Here is a 23,004-nt window from a genome sequence, read left to right on the forward strand (position 1 = left end):
ATCATTGAAATGGTAAGAACATATCTTCTTACTTTTAAAGTAATTTGTTTCAGAAGGAAACTCATTCCTAATACTGGATGCTATCTTTTCATCCATAAAATATGGTCTTTCTTGGCCTGTGAAATACTGGCACGATACAAGCACTAGCCTAGGAAGATGGATTAATAGACAAGTGGAGTCCCAAATGAAGGCATTCGTTGTTCCAGGGTTTGAACCCTGCACAATGGATGGGTCCTAATGATATCCTTATCAATTTAGGTTCAGAAGGGAAAGTACATGTAGAATACAGATGTAGGCATTGGTTTCAGTTTTGTATGATATATGCTACTAGTTACTAACAAAAATTATCACAACATGAATATATCACTGATGTTACTAATGGCCCCAATTATGATCCAAATTAATATTTTGGTAATGTTTCTCCAAATCTCTGGGATTGTGGGACATATGAATGTGGTTTGCAGCTTCAAGAATGTCAAAATATTTCACAAATATTTGGAGATGGCAGTGACTGGCTAATAAAATAAGTTAAACAAAAGCAGCAGAAATATAGAAAAGTTCTAAATACAATGTACTGAATTTTCAGTGATGACTCTCTCTCTCCCAATTTTTAAATTTTTGTTCATTTTTTCTTTAAAACCAACTCTTTTTTATTTTTATGCTCCAAATGGAGCAGGCTGCCTGATCCTGAAAGAAGGTAACCTCCCATTCAAGTCCATGGGATGTTGGGGATGGTACTTGGACCAAAAATGTATAGACATATATGTATGTTAAAAATAAATAAAGGAGTAGGCTCAAAGAATCCAATTTTTAGATTTCTGTAACCCCGCATGGGTGTTTTTATAGATAGAATATAGAACTAGAACTCATATTGTAATCCAACATGCTTAAACCATGATTCAAAGAAAGGCCCTGTGCCTTACAAAATAGGGCTATCAAAAACTATTCCAATGGAAGCTACAGTTTCAAACATATTTTCGGATGCTAAGGCCCCACCTGACAACAAGAGATTGGGAGATGTGGATGAATTTTTGTGAGGATGAGTAACAGCTCCTTGAGTGAATCGTAATTGGTGCACTATGTACATAGATTAGGGAAAAGCGATCCCTAGAACATGACAGTTGAGCTCAAAAGCAAGGTACAATTCCAAAATTAAAGTGCCCTTTAATAAACTTATAGGCTTTGCTACTGTAGATGTAAGAGAGCTCGCTGATTAATAATTGATAGATAGAGTGATAAGAGTGCAATAAAAGTTATGTCATTTCTTTCCTCTAAGGACCTGAAGATGTTATCTACTGCAGCATATAGCCAGATAATTCTCAAGGAAATTTGAGCTGGTGCAAAAGTGACAGATTGAATAGCTATGAGAAGATTGAAAAAGAAAAATGGTATTTTTCTATGTTTCAAAAAAGTGTATTTTTAGAGGCCTTCAAAGCGGATTTGGGGTTGAGGATGTTGTTCATCTCATAGCATGATGTGTCGAAAGAATTCTACTAAGGGACTGAAATTAGATCTCTTGAAGACTTTTCTAACGAGGTATTTTGTTCTGAATTCTAAGCAACGAGCAGAAAATAATTACCTGACAAAGTTAAACAAATGGCATGGTGTTTTCCATGACTGCAAGCCTTTCTTCCTTCAAATGCTTCACCTTTCAACGTGCAGTCACACTAGTGGGTGCCATGCATCATCGCTGCAGAGTTTATAAAGGTTAGAAGAGAAGAAAAACTTAAGAACTCCTATAATTGTGACATGTGTCTGATCTTTTGTCATGTTGGCCAATGGATTTGTGGGGCTCACATTGTGCAAGGAAAGTGCCACTTTTTCATCCAGTGGTGAATTTCGAGGAATCACTATAAGGAGTTTGGAAAGGTGTAATAGCCGCCATGACAATTCTTCCACTTGGCACATTTGCAAGGGCCCTTTTTGGTTTTACTTTTAAGACTGGGTTCATGGAATTTTTTATATGCAAGACCATGGGCACATTGTAGGGGAGGAATCTAAATCTTATGTTCTAGGGTCTATGTTCACCATTTTGAAAGAGAAGAACACATAGGAAATAGCTATTGTATCATTCTCTAACCTTGGCTTTGTATTCATATAATCAATAGGGGAGACATATTAAACTATGCCCATTTTTCTTTTAAGCTAAGTTACCGGTTTGAGTTTGGGTTCAAGTTCAGGTTTGAAGGACTGATTTTCTGGTAAATCTTGAAATGATCTGTGGGTTTGTTTGGGTTCCTTAGTACAAAAATAGGTAAAAATTATGTGTGTACATACACACGTATGTATCTATGTAGATATATGTGTGCAGCCTAGAAAAATGAATTAAGATTAGAATGTTGCATTATATCAAAAAAACAACAAAAACACTATAAACTTGTAATCTTAGTATCATATCTATTATCAACACCAAAATATTAAAATAATATCGAGTTTCAAGTATCATTGTTTAGACTTTCAACAATTAGAACTTTATGCTAAGTTACAATCATCTAATGGATTATCAAAATCTTCATCATCATCATCTTCTTCTTCTTCTTCATCTTCTTCGTCAAAGGCATTAGTTGGTTCACAAACATTGTCAATGTTATTGGGATCAACTGCACTAATAACATTCCTACTTTCCAAGTTGTCCAATGTTTATTACTTTTTCATTGTGCAAAGAGCTTGTTTGTTTGTAATTAACATCCTACTTGAAAAATGTTCTATAAGTAGCTTGCAACTCCCTTCACCTATTGAAGATGCTATTTAATGTTTCGAATATGATTTATTAGTATACAGAGCTTCCAATTACTCAGACAGGGGTCATTATTAGCAATTGGATATAAAAATTTCATTGGAAGAAATCTTGAGGGTTAGTTTAATTTGTTGTTATAAATATTTGAACTTCAGAAAATTTTGTTTTGTAATGTTAAAAATCTTTATTCAAATTTTGTAATAATTGTTTTCTGCACTAAATTATAGAATGTTCCCAATGGAACTATACACCTGGGTCTGCCCTAGTTTGATCATGTTTTGACCTAGGTTCGACCTAGAGGAACCAACCTTCTTGGTTTCGAACCCAAAAGGGAATCAGGACTAGGACCAAGAACTGGTTCGAAATTTGCTAGATTAAAAGGGCCAAGGGGAGAACTGGGTAACTAAGCTTTTGAGTATGTTTTGATAAGGTTTTGTGAATAAACTTAAGCTATGTGTCATTTTAGAGGGATATAGCTATCATTTGTGTAATTTTTTTATTTTTTAAAAATTTCATTATTGGTTTGCAAGTTATTGAACCATATTTTGTACTCTTTCAATGTTTATGGTCCAACGTTATTCTATGTTATTTTGTTGAGAAATATTCTCACGAAATAGTTGTTTTAGTGAGATAATAGGAACATATCTTGCAAGCCTTAGTGGGTGCTTCTCATGGAAGATTGGAATATTGTGCTCTATGCCTGTTGCACTATGTCTCATTTTTGGGTTATTATGTTCTTGTTATTTTTTAAGGGAACCTCAAAGGGTTTCAAAATATTTGGTGCATTGTATTAATTTTTGTGTTCTATCTTTCTTCCCCTTTCCCAAAAACACTAGCATGAAGAGTTAGCTTCTAAAATCCTGAAGGTTCTTTCATAGGGCATAATTTGTCCCACTCTTGTCAAACTTCCTGATTGCCCTTATTTAGGTGTGAGTCTCTTATGGATCAATAATATTTTTGGCACACCTGATGAGAGAGATGTTTCACATCTCTAGATTTTGTAATGTCCCCATTTTTGTCAGCATCAGTGAGAGATTAGCCTATTATTGTGATCCTCGTAGGCTAATTATTGTGGATAGAGAGTATTGAGGCAAAGGCTTGCTATGGGAGGGTCTTGTCTTCTTCACAATTCAGTATGTTGCAGTTTGGTCTTCGTTTGAGTTAGATTGGAATTTTTTTGGGCTTAGTTTTATGAACTTGCAATTTTTGGCAAGTCAGGTGATGATTGAGAGGGATCCTTTCTATTTTGGGAAAGTGCATTTAGTCACATGGAGAAATAATAGGGGCTACTCTTGTTTCAGATGACATTTAAATGATAAGTAATTTGGGAGTTATTATTATTATTATTTTTTTGATCGGTAAACGGCTGAAGCCTTATATTATATTAGATAAACAAAAGAGAATACAAGGTTCTCCATTCAAATGGGCATTGGTAATAAAGAACGGAGTAAGAAAACCTTCAGTCTTGCTCGGGACCAAAGTCCAATACTATACAGAATATAAAAGGGGCATACCCCAGTGTGAAAACAAATTCAAATTAATAGAATGATACACATATAGTGAATAATCTGAACAGAGAGTAGCATCCAAGAGGAAGGGAACAACAAGCACAAGAAGTAAAGAAATGTCAACATAAAGGTTCGAAGATCAGTCGTAGGGAGAGGTCAAACCTGCAGCGAAAAAATCTAACATCCAAAGGGAATTAGTAGCATCAGTTAGAGAGATAAAATTGAGGAAGGAGAAAACAAATACTGATAATAAACTTTGGAGAGTTTTGCTCAAAGCCTTAATGATAGTTTCCATTTCCTTGTTGAACTTTATTATCATATAACGGTGTTCCACCTTCATCTTAATTGTTAGTTATTGATCTATTCGGTACTAAGCCAAAGGTTTAATAATAATATTCTTCTTTATACTAATGTATTTGTTATAAACATAAGCTTGTTTTAAGGACAATCCAAGTTTGAATTTGCTTTGATATATTGTTACCCTATTGTTTTCTTTACTGATTATTAAGATGAGATTGATAAATTTTTTTGTAGCCTATAACTATTATTGGACTTTATGTTTAGAGAACCAAAATGTGAAAACCCATGCGATCCTCAGAATCCCTAAGTTTGTTTTAATGTTCAAGATTAAGTATTTAGGGTGATTGATGAATTTGGTAAGTGCAGAATCAAACTATTGAAAGTATTGTATTAGGACCTTTTGAAATAACTAATTTGCTACCTACTCTGATAGAGCAAGAATGGAAAAACCAAGATTAAACTAGCTTAGTCAACAAATTACTTGAAGATATAGTAGCTTGAGCGATAAATCCTAATATGATTTGAGGATCAATACAGATACCTAAATCCCGCCACAAAAGGATACACCACCCAAAGGGACCAAGCCTGAAAACCCACATCGATTGAGAAATTGAAACTTAGAGTAGAGAAAGAAAATGGTTTATTTATGAAATAGATATTTACATTAGTAAGATAGCAATAACCTGCCAAGCACTGTAGATGCCCTAATCATAGAAATAATCTAATCGCTGCTTAGGTAAAATGTAGCGAATCTAACACCCGAGAACGAACAAAGAAAAATTCACCATAGAAGTCAAGAGGCTAGACTAGTATATACCCGAAAAGAAAACATCTAGGGCCACCCCAAAAGCCCCTCCATGAGAGCGAGAAAGAGCCTTTACGCCTAATTAGAGCAATAGTTTCAACAAAAAACTACCATGACCAGGCCCTAGAATCTGATTACTCTCTAGACTCCTTACCAAAGACCATGATGATTTCTGAAGCTTCCCTGATGTTTTTAGCCCGAGAACTAGGGGGAAACTTGTAGGCATTTCTAATTCTGCTAGACTTGTCAAAATTAGGAAGGCAAAATTCGACAACATCCTGGTTAGAGAAGTCCACATCTGGGTGAATATATGCATCAAAGGCCTGAAGGTAAGAGAAAAGCCACTCCGTCATAGGATCCTCTATAATGCCTCTCCATTGTAGCAAAAATTGCACACTATCTTCCATTATGGGCCATTCTCAGTAGAAGAGGATATTATCTTGGATGACCAAAGTAGGGCACCTAGGAACAATTGTGAGCTCGAAGCTACCCGACTGGTATGCCATGTAGGCTTCCGCCAGTGGGATTTTAAGTTTATCATCGATACTAAAAACCACTTGTTCTAAACCTACCAACTAGCTAGGGTCAAATAAGTTATAGTAGAGCCTGATTATGTCCCATTTCTCTACTTTGGCCCTAGTTAGGCATCCAATCCAGGTACCAAGAATGTCACTATTGGTACGCCATGAATAATCATAATTGAAGACACCTTCACCCAAAACCCTACTAATGGCAACCCTACTCATGTCATCTATGGGCCAGAGTAAACGATACTATCTCTCGGGTATTACTATACCACAAAGGGCCATGGTTTGAACTTCAAAGGCATGAGATAGACAGATATTAGTATCCATGAAGAAAACCATCCTAAACAAATTTCAGACATAAGAAGGAAAAATGTGGTGAAAAGGGGACCCATCTTGCATTTATAGAATAACAGTAGAGTAGGGAAGGATCTAGAAAATTGGGTGATGATGCCATCTCCATGCAACTGGATGATTATTCATACCACTCAAATCATAATTAAAGTAATGCTAAAGATCTCGAGATCTTAGGTTGATAAACTCATATAAACTGAGAAAAGTGAGCCGAGAGTTGCACCAATTGGGATAATCATGGGACCAAGTGCCAAGGGAGATTTCTATAGAGATCTAAAACTTATGATTACCACCCCTAACTAACTATGATTAAACAATAGAATGTTTTCTCCATCTATTCCTTTATTTGCTAAAATGTCTGCTTCTATATTACCTTCTCTAAATATATGTGTAAATCTTACTTCAAATTTATCCAAAAGTCTGATGGTTTTTTCTAGTCTAGAATTTAGAATCCAATTAGGAGTCCTTTCTGTTCTAAGTGCATTTAGGACGATTTGTGAATCTCCTTCGATTATAATTTTCTTGATATTCAGGCTTATGCATTATTTTAGACCTTCATGTACTACTTCTAATTCTGCCATATTGTTAGAGACTATTCCCAATGGCTTAGCTCTTTTTATGAGCCAATTTCCAGATTCCTCCTTGATTATGCACCCTAGTCCTGCTACTCCTAGATTACCTCTAGAGGCTTCGTCAAAGTTGAGTTTCTTCCAACCTTTCGATGGAGGTTCCCATTTGCATTTTTTTCTGGTGGAGCTATTGTTACTTTTGTAAATGAGGGGTGGATTAATTAGATGTTTCCAATTCTTTTTAATTTCGGCATCCCAATCTGAGGAGCTTTCTTCTTTTGTTGTTTTCTTGAGGTTACAGTTTATGACCTCTATAATGCTAGCTTCAATCTTATTATAGAGAGATGTTAGAATGAGTTCCTCATGCTAGGATTGCTGGAGTAATGTTCCAAAGTTTTCCGTATACTTTATAATTTGATTTTTTGGCCACCCTATTAGATGGTCTTGCCATTTTTCTAGTAGAGGAGCTATCCAGTTTAGTTTGGATTTGAGCCATACCCAACATTCCTTAGCAAATTTGCATTGGTATAGGAGTTGTTCTGCAGTTTCTAATTCTTTTTTACAGAGAATGCATCTTGATGCTCCTTCAAATCCCATTTTCCTAATTCTATCTGCTATTAGAATTCTATTTTGGGAAGCTGCCCAAAGAAAGATACCTGCCTTGTGTAGACCTGCTGGATCCCAGCAGAGATTTACAGGGATATTTATTGCTTCCCATCTTTGTGAATTTATAATTTGATTGTATCCCTCCTTTACTTTGTAGATTCCATCTTTAGCAGCTACCCAGATAAGTTTGTCCTCCCTATTGTTGTAGTTAATTTGGCACTCTGTAAGGATAGTTTCTAAGATCTCCTGGTCTGCAGGGTTGAGACCACAGTTTTCTAAGGATTTCCATTTCTAGGGTGTTTCTTCATTAGACGGATCCAATTGGATATAATCTTCTACCTTAGTTCCCCAAATTGTCTGTAATCGAATTTTTGCATTGTAGAATATGTCAGATTGGTCGAGGGGGGATACCTGTTCTAAGAATCTTTCCAGAATAGGGCTTTATCTCTACCTATATCCAATGTAGTGTATTTAGTAATTAGGGGGCAACTTCTTCGTAAAAAATTCCATGCTGCAGAGCCTCTGGGGGGGTTTCTAGTTCTTAATAATGATGTGCTGTCTGATGCATTCAGATATTTATTCTATAGAATTCTAGCCCATTTGTTATCTTTTTCTTGATACATTCTCTAGACTTCTTTTGGGCCTAATGCTTCATTTTGCCAATCTAAATTTTTTATTCCTAGTCCCCCTGCTTCTTTAGGCATACATATTTTTTCCCATCTTATTAATGTTGCCTTCTTGTCTTCTATACATTTCCGAAAGAAGTTTCTTAATTTTTTTTCTATTTTCTGATTGATATTCTTTGCTAATTGTGAACATGTTGATTGATAAGTAGGTATAGCAAATAGGACAGCTTTGATTTTTGTTGATTTCCCTGCTTTGGTTAACCATTTTCCTTTCCAAGCTTCTGTCTGATTATCTATTTTTTTCTAGTGCATGCTCTCAACCTTGATTCTTTTTAGTCCCTTTATCCAGGTATATTCCTAGATATTTACAAGGGAAGGTGCCTTTCTTATATCCTAGTTCATTGCAGATGTATTCTTCTCTATCTACTGTTGCATTTAAGAAAAAGATTTCGGATTTTTCTGCATTAATTTTATGACTTGATGCTTTTGTGTAATTGTTTAGAATTGTTTTAATGTAGTCCGTCTCTTTTTTAGTACAGGCTCCAGCTAGTATTGTGTCATTAGTAAATTGCTGATATGTGATATTAGCCAGATTTTTAGTGACCTTAATTCCTTTAATTTTGTTTTAGAGTTGTGCTATCTTGATTGATCTCCCAAAGGTTTCTGCCATGATGAATAGGAATGGAGAGATAGGATCACCTTGTCGGACCCCCCTAGATATACTTAAGAATCCTTTCGGAGTTCCATTATTGAGGAGCAAGATTTTTGGGGTAGATATGCACTGAAAATGATGTTGATCTATTTATATGAAAATTCGAAAGCTTTGAGGGTTTTACATAGGAATCTCTAGTCTACTTTATCATATACTTTTTGTATATCTAGTTTTAGCAACATGCATGCTTGTTTATTCTTTGTTGCTGAGTGCATTGTTTCTTGAATGATTGAGATGCCATCTAAAATAGATCTCCCAGGTACAAACCCTATTTTTCTTCTAATATTAATTTAGGGAGATATTCTTTAAATCGGTTTGCTAAAGCTTTCGAGAAGATTTTATAGATAGTATTGCATAGACCAATAAGTCTGAAGTCTCTTGGTTCTTTAGCCTTATTTTTCTTTGGGATTAGAGTTATGAATGTGTGACTGATTTCTGCTAAAAGTGTCCCCCTGTTTCTTGATGCTTCTATTGCTTTCCAAAAATCTATTCCTATTATTTCCCAACATTTTTGGAAGAAAAAAACTTGAAATCCATTTGGTCCTAGTGATTTGTCTGGATTTATATTAAAGAGAGCTGCTTTAATCTCTTGCAGTATGAAAGGTTTATTGAGGAATTTATTATCTTCTGTTGTGATAACCTTAGATATTGCTTTCAACATCTCTTCTTGTTCTATTTTGTTAGAAGTTTCATAATTATTAAGGATGTCTTTGAAGTAATCTATAAAAGTATTTGCTATTTCAGCTGGATTGTCTATAAGATTACCTTGTGAGTTTTTAATTTTTGATATATTGTTAAAAGCTCTATGTTGTAGGGTACTTGTATGGAAGTATTTGGTATTGTGATCTCCTTTTGCCAGCCATTTCTTCCTAGACTTTTGCTTCCAAAACACCTCTTCTTTAGCTAAAATTTCTTCTTGTTTTAGTAGGTATTCTTTTTCTTGCAAATAAGATTCATTATTCATTCCCTTTTTGGTAACTTCTTTATTTAATTTTTCTAATTTTTCTTCTATATCTAACTTTTCTTTAAATATATTTTTGGATTGTACTTTATTCCACTTTAGAATCTTTTCTTGCATCATTTTTAGTTTGGATACAAAGCAAAAAATTTTTGAGCCATGTATTTGTTCTTCTTGCCACCAATTTTTTATAGTATTCATGAAGTTTTTGTCAATAAACCACATTTTTTCACACAAAAATGGATTTCTAGTGGGTTTGGATGATTCCTTGATTTCTACTTTTATCGGAAAATGATCCGAGCCTACCATTGGTAGGATTTCTGCCATGATTTCTCTTTCCAAACTACTTAAATCTCCTTTAAAAAAGAATCTGTCCAATCTTTCTACTATGTAGCCAAAGTCTTTCCTTCTGTTATTCCATGTGTATATTCCATTTTTTGTTGGAATATCTATGAGTGAATTTCTCTCTATCCATTATCTGAAATCTTTTGTTGCTCTTGGAATTGTCTAAATCCCACCATCTATTTCTTTCCTTTTTAATATTGCGTTAAAATCACCTCCAATGATAATGTTCTCATCCTGTAACATATTTAAGAATGTGCTGATCTCGTTCCATACAACTAATTTGGTTGTTGTTAGTGTGGGCCCATAGACATTTATAACTATGATCTGAAGATTTTTCTTTGTGCTTGAAACTCTGCTTCTCATCCAATTAGAATTTGAGGTTATTATTTCTAGGTTGATTTTTTCGGTGATTCCATACTATTCCCAATCTGCCTAAAGCACCATGTGATATATTGAATTCAGATTTTTAAATTCCTAATTTCTGTCCTAGCTTTGTTCCTTCTTTGTTTAATTTTGTTTCTTGAATTAATAAGATTTCTATTTCAAATAGTGTGGGATTACATTTCAATAAGCATTTCTTTCTAGGGGCATTTAGATCCCTAGCATTCCATGTTGTAATTCTCATTGGACCTTGGGAAGATTCTTCCCCTTCTTGCCTTGTAATATTTCTCTTATCTTAGTTTGTTCCTTTGCTTGCCTTGCTGCCTCCCTAAGCTCTTTGAGTGATTTTCATCCTCGTTTCAATTTTTGCTTTCCACAATTAGGTGTTTTCAGCCCTTCTTGATTAATGGATATACCCAGATTTTCCAAATTTAGTTGATTTCTAACCTTTACTGGGATTTCTAATTCTTCTGTTTCCAAATCATCCTTTATTAAAAGTTCTTTAATCTATTGATCATTTATTGGGTATTCTTTTGCTTCTATGGTCTTACCCTCTCCCTTGATTTTGTCTTTTTCTAATCCTTCTTTCCTGTGGGAATTTTCCTCTATGATTCCAAATTCTTCCCATTGTGAATTGTCTTCTCTCTCATATTCCTGTTCTTCTCCTAATTTGCTTGTTTCACTGCTATTCTATTTTGTTTCTTTGATTATGGTTTTATCCATAGTTCCAAGAATCACGGCGATTCATGCGATTCACGCGATTCGGCGATTCGATTCAAGCCAAACGATTTTTTGTGAATCGGTGAATCGAATCAGCGATAAAGGGTTTATGAAATAAGTTACTCACTAAATTTCAAGGGTTTTTTAAATTTTCCGATTCATGGCCGATTCGATTCCGATTCATGGCCGATTCACGATTTGATTCGGCCTTGCCGATTCCGATCCGATTCCGATTCTTGTTACTTTGGTTTTATCTCTACTGGTATCAATAACTCTGTTTCTCTTCTTTCTTCTATCCTACTTATCTCTTCCTTATCAAAATCAAACATATCCATCCCATTGTTAGGTGTCTGCCAGAACTAATAAATTTTTTTCTTTGATTTTTCCTTGATTGTAACATTGCTTCATTGAGTTGATTCAGCTGGCGGGATACAAGGGCTCTGATAATCTTTTCGCATTGATGCTTCTCCCTTTTCTATATGATTTTGTTCTTGATTAGCATTTTCCTCTAATCCCATTATTATATTGTTCTCCATAGCTGTCTCTCTATTGCTATCTTTTGCATTTTGATCCATATATATCTGTTCTTCTAATAGTTTTGTCTTTGCATTGCTTCCTCTTTCTATATTATTTTCTGATGCAGACCTCATGATTGCCTTGCCTTTATGTTTTGTATGATTGCTATCTACTATGATAAATTGATCTTCTAGATCATTTTGTAGAAGCAATACCTCATAGGAAAGCATATTCAATTTTTTCACGTTGAACTCTATTTCTTCTAGTGTTTCCTTTTCTATTCTACAGTCTTTGCAATTTCTATATTTATCCATTGAAATTTGGTAATCCATATTTGTCTTCCATCTATACTCTATATGAAGTTTACCTTCTAGTCTTCTTGCTCTACCTCCTTTACCTTCAGGTCTTGGTTGCTTGTATTCTCTTTGTTCTGTAGTTTTCTTTTTTCCTTGTTTTCTTCTACCTTTTTCTCCCTTTTTCTAATGATCCTTAATGCTTCCTTCAGATTATTCTTTATGTTTATATTTTTTAAGTTTGCTCCTATTATTTTCTTTATTTCATTTATTTCTCCTATATATTCAATAAAGGTTAATTTATATATAGATCTGTTCATTATGATTTTTGTACTTATGTGTTCACTTTGTTTTGTTTTTATTGAGACTAAGAATCTTATCTTATTTGTTTTATAATTATTTACTTCGAATCCTATTAGAGTTTCTAGAGATTTGCCTATTCTTTTTATTATATTGATATCATTTAGTTTTGATGGAATATTTGCACATTCCAACCATTTAATTGACTATATTTGCTGATTGCTTTTTTCATTAAAATTGGGCTGCCATGCTATAAATTTAATAGGATGCCCTTTATAAAAATAGTTCGATATTTCTATCAGTTCATTCCTAATTTTATGATTCTGACATTGCACATACCAATATTGATTTTCATGAGGAGTTATGTTACTTACCTTTGCTCTGTAGATTCTTGTTAGGTTCCGTTTCAGATTGGCTCTGTATTTTGCTGGTTTGTTCCATATCGCGTAGATACCTAGATCAGAGCATTCCTGCCATTTTGCTTGACTGTGTTCATTGCTAATGATAATAGTTTCAATGTTTTCAACATTGTTTGTATTTCTTTGATTAGGATTTGTAAATTTGATTCGCTTATTTTTTTTCAAGTTGCTTTTTCCTATGTGGGGGAATATAAACGGATGCTTGGGATGTCTTTGTTACCTTCTTAGTTGATCTATCAATGGGGTTTTTCAGTACAGACATAAATGATTTTTGCTTTACCTGCTAGGACTTTAGATTGGATTGGATAGGGTTTCAAAGATCCTAAGGGTATATTATTGGGTTCTGAGATCTTTATGGGTCGAGATATCATATACGTGCTCTGCTTATTAAGATTAGGGGTAGGCTTATCTTGTTTACATCCATTGCTGATATATTTGGTTTCCTTGAAAAAAGCTACTTGGTTCTTCAATTGCTGATCCAAGCCTTCTTTCCTGGTGTGGGCTTTTGAGATCGGTTTTTCATCGCCATGCTTTCTATACTTTCTATTTTTAACTAGCTTCCAACCATGTTCTTCGTTATTCTTCTGGTTTTTGATGATAACTGCACTTCGTTTTGCATGAAGCCTGATTAGGGTTTCAAAACTATTTGTCCTTTTTGATGTTTTACAATCTTGTTCTTCTTCCTAGATCGCAGAGAGTACATCAAAACAATTTTTAACTCGCATAGCGCTCCCCCCTATTGTTTTAGATTGATTTGCTGAGTTATTTGGGGGAAGTCTGCATTTGGGGTTATTTGCAAGTGAATTTGTTTGTTTTTTCTTGATTTCTATGAAGTGTCCCAAATATCCTGCTTTTTTCGATACTTTCATCATTTTCACTAAGTAGAGATTTTCCCACTTTAATATTTTCGACCTTGTTAATAATTTGGGAGTTATTATTATTTTAGTGGCCAAATTATTATTAAATTATTAATGAGGCTTCATTATTATAAAAGCATTTTATGTTATTTCATTTTATAATTTGGTGTTGTGAAGTTGAAGTCTCTTAAGTGAAAAGCGTTGTCATGAAGCCATGTGCTAGAAATGTTATTTATTAAAAGAATATAATGGAAGCTTCTAATTAATTGTGTGTTCGTGAAGCCAAGTGGATTATAAAAGGTGGCGTCATGAAGCAAATGAATCATGCTTTTGTCTATTGTTTTTATATTATCTTGTGAGGGTTTGGAAGTTGTGAATTCTTCTTGAACGCTGATTCCTCTTGCTCTGTGATTCAATTTTTTGCTGTTGCAAAGCAAATTGAATCAATCTTTTGAGCTTGGCAGTTGTATTTGATTCAATGCTGTTGCAAATTGAATTGAATTGAATTCACATATTCAATCTAATCTAGGGTGTCTCCTTATATTATATTTATTGTTGTTGAGGAGGTGATTTGGTGTTGAAATCTCTGTTTGAGTGCCTTGACATTATTGCTGTTTGACGTAGGTCTTATCTGCATTTGGTGTGTATGATCTCTGGAAATGTTGGGAATTATTCTGCAATTACTAAGGACTGGTCCTGATATTTTGTATGCAAGGGTTTGAGTCCAATTGCTCACTGTGCATTGGGAATTGTATAGCAATTTAGGTGGCTTATTTCTGTTAATGAAATTCTTCGTTTGAAGTCTTGGAAGATATTTAAACAGGTTTTCAAACAAGTCACAAAGATGGCATGAGTTACAAGCGTTGACAATGTCCCATATTAACTAGCTGCGTAGTGGCGTTAAGGTTTCATTACTGGCAGCAATTCTTCTAGAGCTGTGATAAGGAGATGAAGACCTAATTTTTCATTATCTTTTGACATTTGAAGCTTATGATATTTGGAATTGCTCTGGGAGAGCAATTTTGTGGCTTGGAATGAAACACTCAAGTCTAGATTGTTGGGATGCAAACCTCAACAAGTCCTTGGGTGATTGAATTCTAAGATATTGGGAATAGTGAGATCTGAGGAGCAATCGATTTCTTGCTAGACAACTTTGCATTTGAGGGAAACCCATTTTCAGCTGGGCAGCCATTATTTGAAGTTGAGGCATCTGTATTTGAGGCAGGTCAGTTTGTGTTTGGAGATCATCCTACGTTATCAGGCCACGTCTTTGATTGGAAAGTGCATACAAGGCTTGTAGAACTGCAAAGTATCATCATTTGCAATTGTAAAGTCCTTTTTCAATTGGCGTCAACTCCCTTTGTGGACAGTAGTAATCAACATTGGCAATCTTTCTATCTAAATGCAGAAATCTGAATATTATGCCTGGTATGGTTTGAGGAATTTCCAGATTGTCAAGTATTTTCATTAATGAATGTTGTTTATTATATGTAGTTGAGATTTGTTTGTTAGTTATCTTTTACTTTTGCATATATCTTCAAAAATCCAAAACCAACTGAAAAACCAGCAAGAAAACAGAAAAGCTTCAGCATCGAGTAAAGTCTTCTAGAGATGCCAATCGCTAGCCAAAGACTCCATTTGTGAAACAAATAGCAATTTCCAAGACCTCCGGGATTGGGGATCTTTCACTGTAGGTGTAGATTTGCATGTAAATTTCTGATATATACATTTGAAATAATCAAGGGAAATTACCATTACCTCTTGTGCTTTGCTTAGTCATCACTGAGTTATTTTGCGAAGCATTTGAACATTATTTCAAACCATTATCAAGCAAGCAATAACAATCTGAAAATAAAGGACATTGAGATAGAGGATGTATGCAGAGTATTTGACAAAATGTCAAACATCCAAAAGTGAAGCAATTTGATGTTCACTAGAGTAAGAGTTCTTTATAGATTTGGTGTGTTCTTTAGTATTTTTAGGCTTGCAGCCATGCTTCAAGAACCTAGGGACTTAATAGCCTAGGAAATTTCGCTAATTCGGATGGTGTTTGCTCAGATCTCGGTTTTGTGCAAAACTGTCCCTACCTACAATATTAGGACATAAATGCTTAAAATTTTGCTCCATATTCCCTTGCTACAGCTAGTTGTGCGCAATTTTCTAGTTCTTGTCTCTCACCCACCCTACACATTATCATCGGCAACCTGCGTATGCTTGCGAAAAACCACATGAGGCTTATTTTAGCCCCCATCAACATGATTATCCTCTCACTCTGCATCAATTTATGAGCATGGCAGTGAGTTCAAGGGTGATTGCTTGAACTTGATTTTCTCAAGAGGATGTCACATCAGATATCTAACTTAGATCTACAAGGCACCCTTGGTCATGCTTACCTCTCAGCATGAAAACAAAAATAAAGAAGTGAAAGTTCAGTTTACCCATCTACTTCAAGAAGACAACATTCAAATGCAGTTGAGTGTCATTTTCTAAATCTTGATAGGGCATTCTAGCATGTTGGATGTGTGTCAAGTTTCGTTTTCTGGCTGTAAAGACCCTAGTCCTGGCTAACTGAACAAATTTACTTTTGCTAACATCCACTTCCTTACCTTATCAAAAGATTGTCATTTTAACAAAGATTTGGCAAGCAACGCTAGCTATGCAATTTTGTTGATCCCTTAACTAATCAAAAGGCTCAGAATATTAATAATTTCTTGAGTTTTGCAAAGCAAGATAAATAGTTATAACTGTAATTTCTGAGCACTGTAAATGATTGTAATCATCATACAGAAATGTTGTTGCCTTATTTTAAAGAAACTTCAGAATGACAATTGGAAGAGGGAAACCTGCTATCAATTATTGCAGGATCACAATGCTGCCATCAGCCCACACAAAACATATGTCTTCTGTCCAAATTGAAAGTCCAACTCTCAGTAAATGCTAGCCCTAAATGCAATACGCAAATCCTTCAACTCCAATGCAGGACGCCACCCCAAACTGGTGCCAATTTCTCCAGACGCTGGTTCAAGCTCCTTAATCAGGCTGTGGCTCTAGAAATTCCCAGTGGCCACTCACAATTCCTTACGATTTACAGAAATAAAATCGCAGGTGCCAAGTAAAGATTGCCCAGCCTCTTATAAGAATCGCCTAACCTCTGCAATTGTCTACTGATCCCTTAAGTCCAGATTTGCTGGTGATAATATGAATCACAGGCCCAAAAATACAAAATTGTAGGCCAAGGAAAGATATTGCAGTTCTGTTTGTATCAGACACAGACTCTTCGAATGCTCTCACGGCCCATGAATTGATTCGGATTCCCTGAAATACTAGATCACAGGTACCAATAGGATAAGCCAATCAGCCTCCACGTTCAATTGACTGGATACAACTATCACTGGTGCCTGAATAAATGAATCGCTCTTTCTAGATTGCTATATGCCAGTATGCAATTCTCATAGTGTGACCTCCATCCAATTCACAAGTTGGCAATTAGTTCATAGATAATTCACTGCATGAATTCCCAATTATCATTAGCAAGAACACTCTCCTAGACACAGGCAAAACATTAGGAGTAAAGTAGTGAATTATTATAAATCAGCAATAATTTGCACAGCACTCAGAATTCTCAGAATTAAGAAACCAATCCCCCAGTCACAGAAAACACAGTTGGGAGATCTATCCAATGAAGCCACTATACATCAATAGTGACTCGAAACAATCTTCAGAAACTTAGAGACCCTTATACTTCAGCAAGGGCTCACCATTCAGAACTTAGGTAAGAGCCACAAAGGCACAAAAAGAAAATATATTTTCAAGCGTGCCTTTCCTAATGAAATGAGCTCTGATTTATAAGCTTTTGTTGGCCAAAATTCCCTTAAACTCCACTTTAGAAATTGTGGAAGTTTCCCAAAAGAACTCAACACTAGAAACTTTCTAACTCGCTTTTTAAGAAATATCTCTTAAATTCATTATTATAATAATATAAACATTATTATAATAATGCAGTCAATGATTGATAAATAAATAAGAGCTCATGCAATTTATTTCTTTATTAACTGCAGATGATGACCAACTGTCGAAGCCACCCACTGCACTGCCAAAAATAGCAACTACTGAAAATAAACTTACCAATAATAGTAAGTTCACAATTGAGAGCCCCAAAACATCCTGTCAGCTCACGAGGGTCGCTATGATGAGCTAACTCCATCAACTGCATAGACCTACCAAAATCGGGGACATTACACTGGCTAGTTGTCCAGAAGCATGTGCAATATCATAAATTAGTTAGGAAGGGCAACTACTTCAATAAGCCAACCAATGTCTTCGCCTAATATCATTTCAATGTAAATCATTGTACATAGGAGGCTAGAAGCTTTGTTGTTTTCGAAAAATATTGTACTTGTTGTGTTCTCCTTAAGGAATTGCATGTTGTAGTTTCAAGTTTTCCTCTAAGTACATCCTTGCAAATTTTTTTGTGTTCTGTTGTTTGAGGCAAGTTTGTTCATTGAGGCTCCCATTTCTCATGTTTGTGCCGAATGGCTAAGCATTCTAATTTGTGGAACCAAAGACTCTAAGGTTCTTTCTCAGTAGGATGAGATCCCTTGCGAGTTGCCAAAAGTTGTAGATGTTATCTACTATAGAACTCATCAAAAGCATTCTGAAGGAAAGTTGAGCTAGTTTAGAAGTGAGAGATTGAGCAATAATGAGAAAAAAAAAAAAAAAGAATAGAGCTATTCTATGTTTCAAAAAAGTGCATTTTATGAGGCCTTTTGAATGGACTCGGAGTTGACACTGTTATCTATCCCTTAGCACAATGTGTCAAAAGCATTGTGTTAAGGGACTGAAACTAGATATCTTGAAGACCTTTCCAACATGGTATTTTTTCTTGAATTTTGAGAAACAAGCATAATGTTATGATTCCTCAAGTTGGGGTAACCAAATGTCAAAATGGCATGGTTTTTGTCATGATCATGAGCCTCTTTTCCTTAAAATGCTTCACCTTTCAATGTGTGCTCACATAGCTATTGCCATGTGTTGTCACTGTGGAGCTTATCAAGGTCGCAAGGAAGGAAAACCTCAAGAACTCTCGCCATTGCAACACGTATCTAGTCTGTGGTCGGGTTGGACAAAAAACCTACAAGGCCCACACACTTCAAGGAAAAATGCCGCTTTTTCATTCCACGGTGAATCCCAAGGAATATTTGATTCATAATTTTTTTTTGTCTCCATGCATAAAAAATGAGCAATCATTGTGAGTTGTTTGGAAATGTTTAAGCAATGCTAATTCTATGCACATGGAAGAAGAATAATGATATGGAAAAGCATGCATAGATAGTTTTAACAATTGCCATGATGATTCTTCCACATGGTACATTTGCAGGAGCACATTTTGGTTTCTTTTTCGAAATTTAGTTCAAGGAATTCTTTATATGTAAGCTTGCGGTCACATTGTAGGAAGTGCATTTGGATCTTTTGGTTTGGGCACTTTTGTTCACCATTTTGAAAGAGAATAACACTTGGAAAATAGCCATTACATCATTTTTCGAGAACTTTGTATTTAGATAATCGATATAGAAGAGACACATTGGACGATGCCCATTTTTCGTTAATAGTATTTTTTGGTTTGGCGTTGTGAATAATTTTATGCTCTGTGTCATTCCAAGGATATACTATGTCATTTTGGGAAACATTCTCGTAGAATAGTTGTTTAGTGACATTGTAGTAACAGTATGCAAGCCTTAGCAGGTGCTTCTCATGGGAAGATCTGAATATTACCTCTATGACCATTTAACTCGATCATTTTGCTCTCTTTCCAACAATGAAGAGTATTTGGTGCTCTGTACTCATTATGGGGGTCTTATGTTATTCCTAATGGGAAACATAGAGGGTTACAAAATCTTTGGCACATTGCCTTAGTTTTTGTGTTCTATCTTTTTCCCCCTTTCCCAAAAACACCAACATTAAGAGTCCGTTTCTAAAAGCTTAGAGGTTGTTTCACAGGGTGCAATTTTTCCCACTCATGTGAAACTTCCAACTTCTCGTTTTTAGGCATAAGCCTCTTAAGGATAAATTGGACCTATTCTTGATTTCATCTTGTATCTCATCATGATCCCTCGTGTGAGCTATTAAGGGAATTCTAGGGGGATGCTTTGTGTGGCATGCTTTTGGTACCTCCCTTGATTGGGTTGTAATACATATTCAAACATTCGTGCCAACTTAATATTGTGCTGACTTTATTGCATTGGAGGTGTTCGATGTCATATTATATCAGCTTCTTGGAGTGTAGAATCATCCTCAAACAACTTTTCATTTTAATGCTATCAGATTTCCACAGTCAATACTGAATTTTGCTTTAATCTTCTGGTTTAGATTGTGTACGAATTTTTAACATCAACATTTAATTACACTTCGTGGTTCATCCTAAAGAAGAAAATGGTCAAAGGAGGTTTCAGTAATTTGTCTTACTAATTCCAAGTTAGAACTCTTGGGGAGATTGCATTTTGGAGGTGAAAATATCCTCGTCTACTATCAATCCCAATTTGGTGAAGTCTCTTGTTAGAGACCAAATTGAATAGCTAGACTTGCATCATTGATCAATGTATATACACCTTTGGAGGTTACAACCAGATTCAGAAGCAATTATATCATTCCATGTGATGTTGGACAAGGATTATACATCTGCTATATTGTTTGGGCTTGCATTTAGGCTGCAAAGCCTTCTTACATCTTCTATCAGACATTCATACATCGGCAATAATCAGAATACCAGACATTTATACATCTACATAGTTGACATTCATACATTGGCAATAATCAGAACATCAGATATTCATACATCTGCATATCAAACATTCATAATTGCACTGTGCTGGCTGTGTGCATATTCGCTTTGCTGGTGATCTCGTCTATTCATAGCAGTGGTGACAATTATAGTAGTGGCATGCATAGACATCACATATGTGGTGATCTCATTGAATTGCATCAGACCAATATGCATATATTTGTAGTGGCAATCAGTAATACTGAGAGCAGTGATTAGCTTTGGAAAGTGGCAGAAGCAGCAACATGAGTGTATATCCTGATTATCACGTGCTGTGACGTAACATGGAATTATTGCTAGAAGGCTAAGGTTCAAGATATCTTGAGCTTCTGTCAGCACTGTAATAGCACAGAAATTTGTTTGAACATCAAGTGGAGTCATAGATTGCTCATCTATCATTGTCTATCTTCGTCCATGTTAGTAGTTGCATGCTCTGGGTTATTTCAGTAATAGGTTATGTCAGCATGGAAACTGGTGTTCTAGTGTTGATGATATATAACACTCAAAAGGAAAGGACAGGGTGCTTTGATTGATCATTTCCTATGAATGTGGATTTAAGCTACCAAAAATATGAAAATAGTTGTACCACTGATTGCTAAGCAAGAGAAATTATGGTTTTATTCTAGAGTAACAAGACTTGCCGCAAGTCGGGCGAGTCATCCGAGTCGGCGAGTCGAGTTACCTCAGCCGGGTCAAAATGATCCGTGACCCTGACTTGGTAGGTCAACTGAGCGACTCGCCTGACTTGGCCGACTCGCCTGACTCGATTGGGTGACTCAGAGGATTCATCTGAATCGTCTGATTTTTTATTTTTGTTCTCAAAATTTTCTTAATACATCTAAAATTTACCTTTGTATTTACGTAATCGATGTATGTTATGTATGTGATCAAATTACCTTCTATTTCATAATGTTATTGTGTCTTTAAGCTTTATTCACTAATGGGTGCATGGAATTAAGATAAATCCTAAAAAATCTCTAAATTTGAAGGTTTTTGTCACTTTGTCAAGTAACTGCTGAGTCACAACTGAGGTCATGAGTCGAGTTACCCTTGCTGAGTCCAAGCCGGGTCAGAGTCTCATTACTTTGTTTTATTCACCCCGTAAGAAAATTGCTGCGTTGGGAAGCCACAGTGCAATATCCACAAATAATGTTGTGAAACCAGAAATACTTTCTTTCAACCACAAGTTGGATTAATGGAGTAAAGAAGTGGCAAAATGCCTTATGTGGATGAGGCATTGCTAATTGACAACACATATCAAACAAGTGCTAGTTAAAACTTTCATCAATATTATGATTGAAAACTCAAGGATATAATGATATCATATAGACATTGATGCCATCATATATCATACATAACCACTGTAGTTTTTATATATATATGTGTGCATGTGTGCGTCACTGTCGACTGCCATCGTAGTAGCAATTACGATTATGTAATGAATTTTTAAAACAATCTATACAACCTCTTCTGTAATGAAGAAAGTGGATATAAAACTATGTACTTCTTACCTTAACTTAATCTTCAAATCAAAAGAATTGAGTTGCAGATTCCTACTTTGAGTTACATTTATAATGCTAACACTCTATCTTGGGAGATTGTTGATTCAAACTCTGTTTTTGTTATACATTGATTGAAAAGTTACTTACAATGCCAATCATCCCACTTGTAAGCATATCAACCTTTTACTGGTGCCTAAACTATCCACTAATGTCAACCTTTTACTAGTGGACACCAAAATTATAAGATGCTGGAAGCTGTCAATCCCAAGGATGACTTTTGCAGACATGCATATATTCTTCACAGCAGTTTTTCCTTCTTGGTGTGATAAGTTTTGGCAACTCTTGTTGACCTTCTCTTTATCAAAACAAACATCCATGTGAGAGGTGGAAAGTTATGCTAATGTTTGGAGTTTTCAAATGATTAATTTCTTTGTAATAATTTGAGCTATATGATTGATGCCTTGCGGAGATGGGTGATGAAAGAAGAAATGCACAACATTATGGAAGCTAGCCTATGAGGGCTTGACAAGGGGGCACATGTTCATTACCATTGAGTTTAATGGTTTCCAAAACATGCATTTTTTTCTGTTTAAGTTTAGCTTAGTGTTGATAGTTAGATAATCATAACTTGCATCCCCTAAAGCTGAAGCAGTTCAATATACAATTTATAGCTAAATTCAAAATTTGAAGCAGTCGAATTAAAAGTTTTCTGTTCAAATTTTTAATTTTCAATTATTAGTTTTATTTTCTGGTCATCCCATTGGTTCCGTCAACTATTAGCAGCGAGTCCCCTTCTATTTCAAAGTTCCATCTACCATTCTCCTTTGTCTGTCCCATTTCCTATAAGGGAACCATCATTTCCCTTTTTTTTTCTGTCCGTAGGAACTGAAAACATTATTAAATGTGTCCATAATCATCTCTTGAAATCCTTCCCTATCATAGTCTTGGATCTTCTTTTGTATCTCCAGAAAAATTGAGCATAATAATCCACTGATTAGTCTGCAAATCCTTTCCTATGATAGTCTTGGATTTAACAGGTTGTTTTTAAAATATATTTTACAATAGCAATATTATCTCTATCAAAAAGATGGAACTGTTTCAAGTGCCTGTTTTTTACCTCCTAAATAGATGAGAGTTTTTGGTCTTGTCAAATAT

At 35.2% G+C, this 23,004-nt stretch overlaps 1 protein-coding gene across 1 annotated transcript in view; it reads left to right on the top strand.

Moving 5' to 3' along the window:
• Positions 1-23,004, top strand: part of LOC149539820 (1,4-alpha-glucan-branching enzyme 2-2, chloroplastic/amyloplastic-like) — a 229,060-nt gene that overhangs the window by 199,287 nt on the left and 6,769 nt on the right. The window lies entirely within an intron of this gene.

Source organism: Cupressus sempervirens, chromosome 9 (genome assembly GCF_028749045.1).
Source record: "Cupressus sempervirens isolate cs-2001-9-10 chromosome 9, ASM2874904v1, whole genome shotgun sequence".
Taxonomy (NCBI): domain Eukaryota; kingdom Viridiplantae; phylum Streptophyta; class Pinopsida; order Cupressales; family Cupressaceae; genus Cupressus; species Cupressus sempervirens.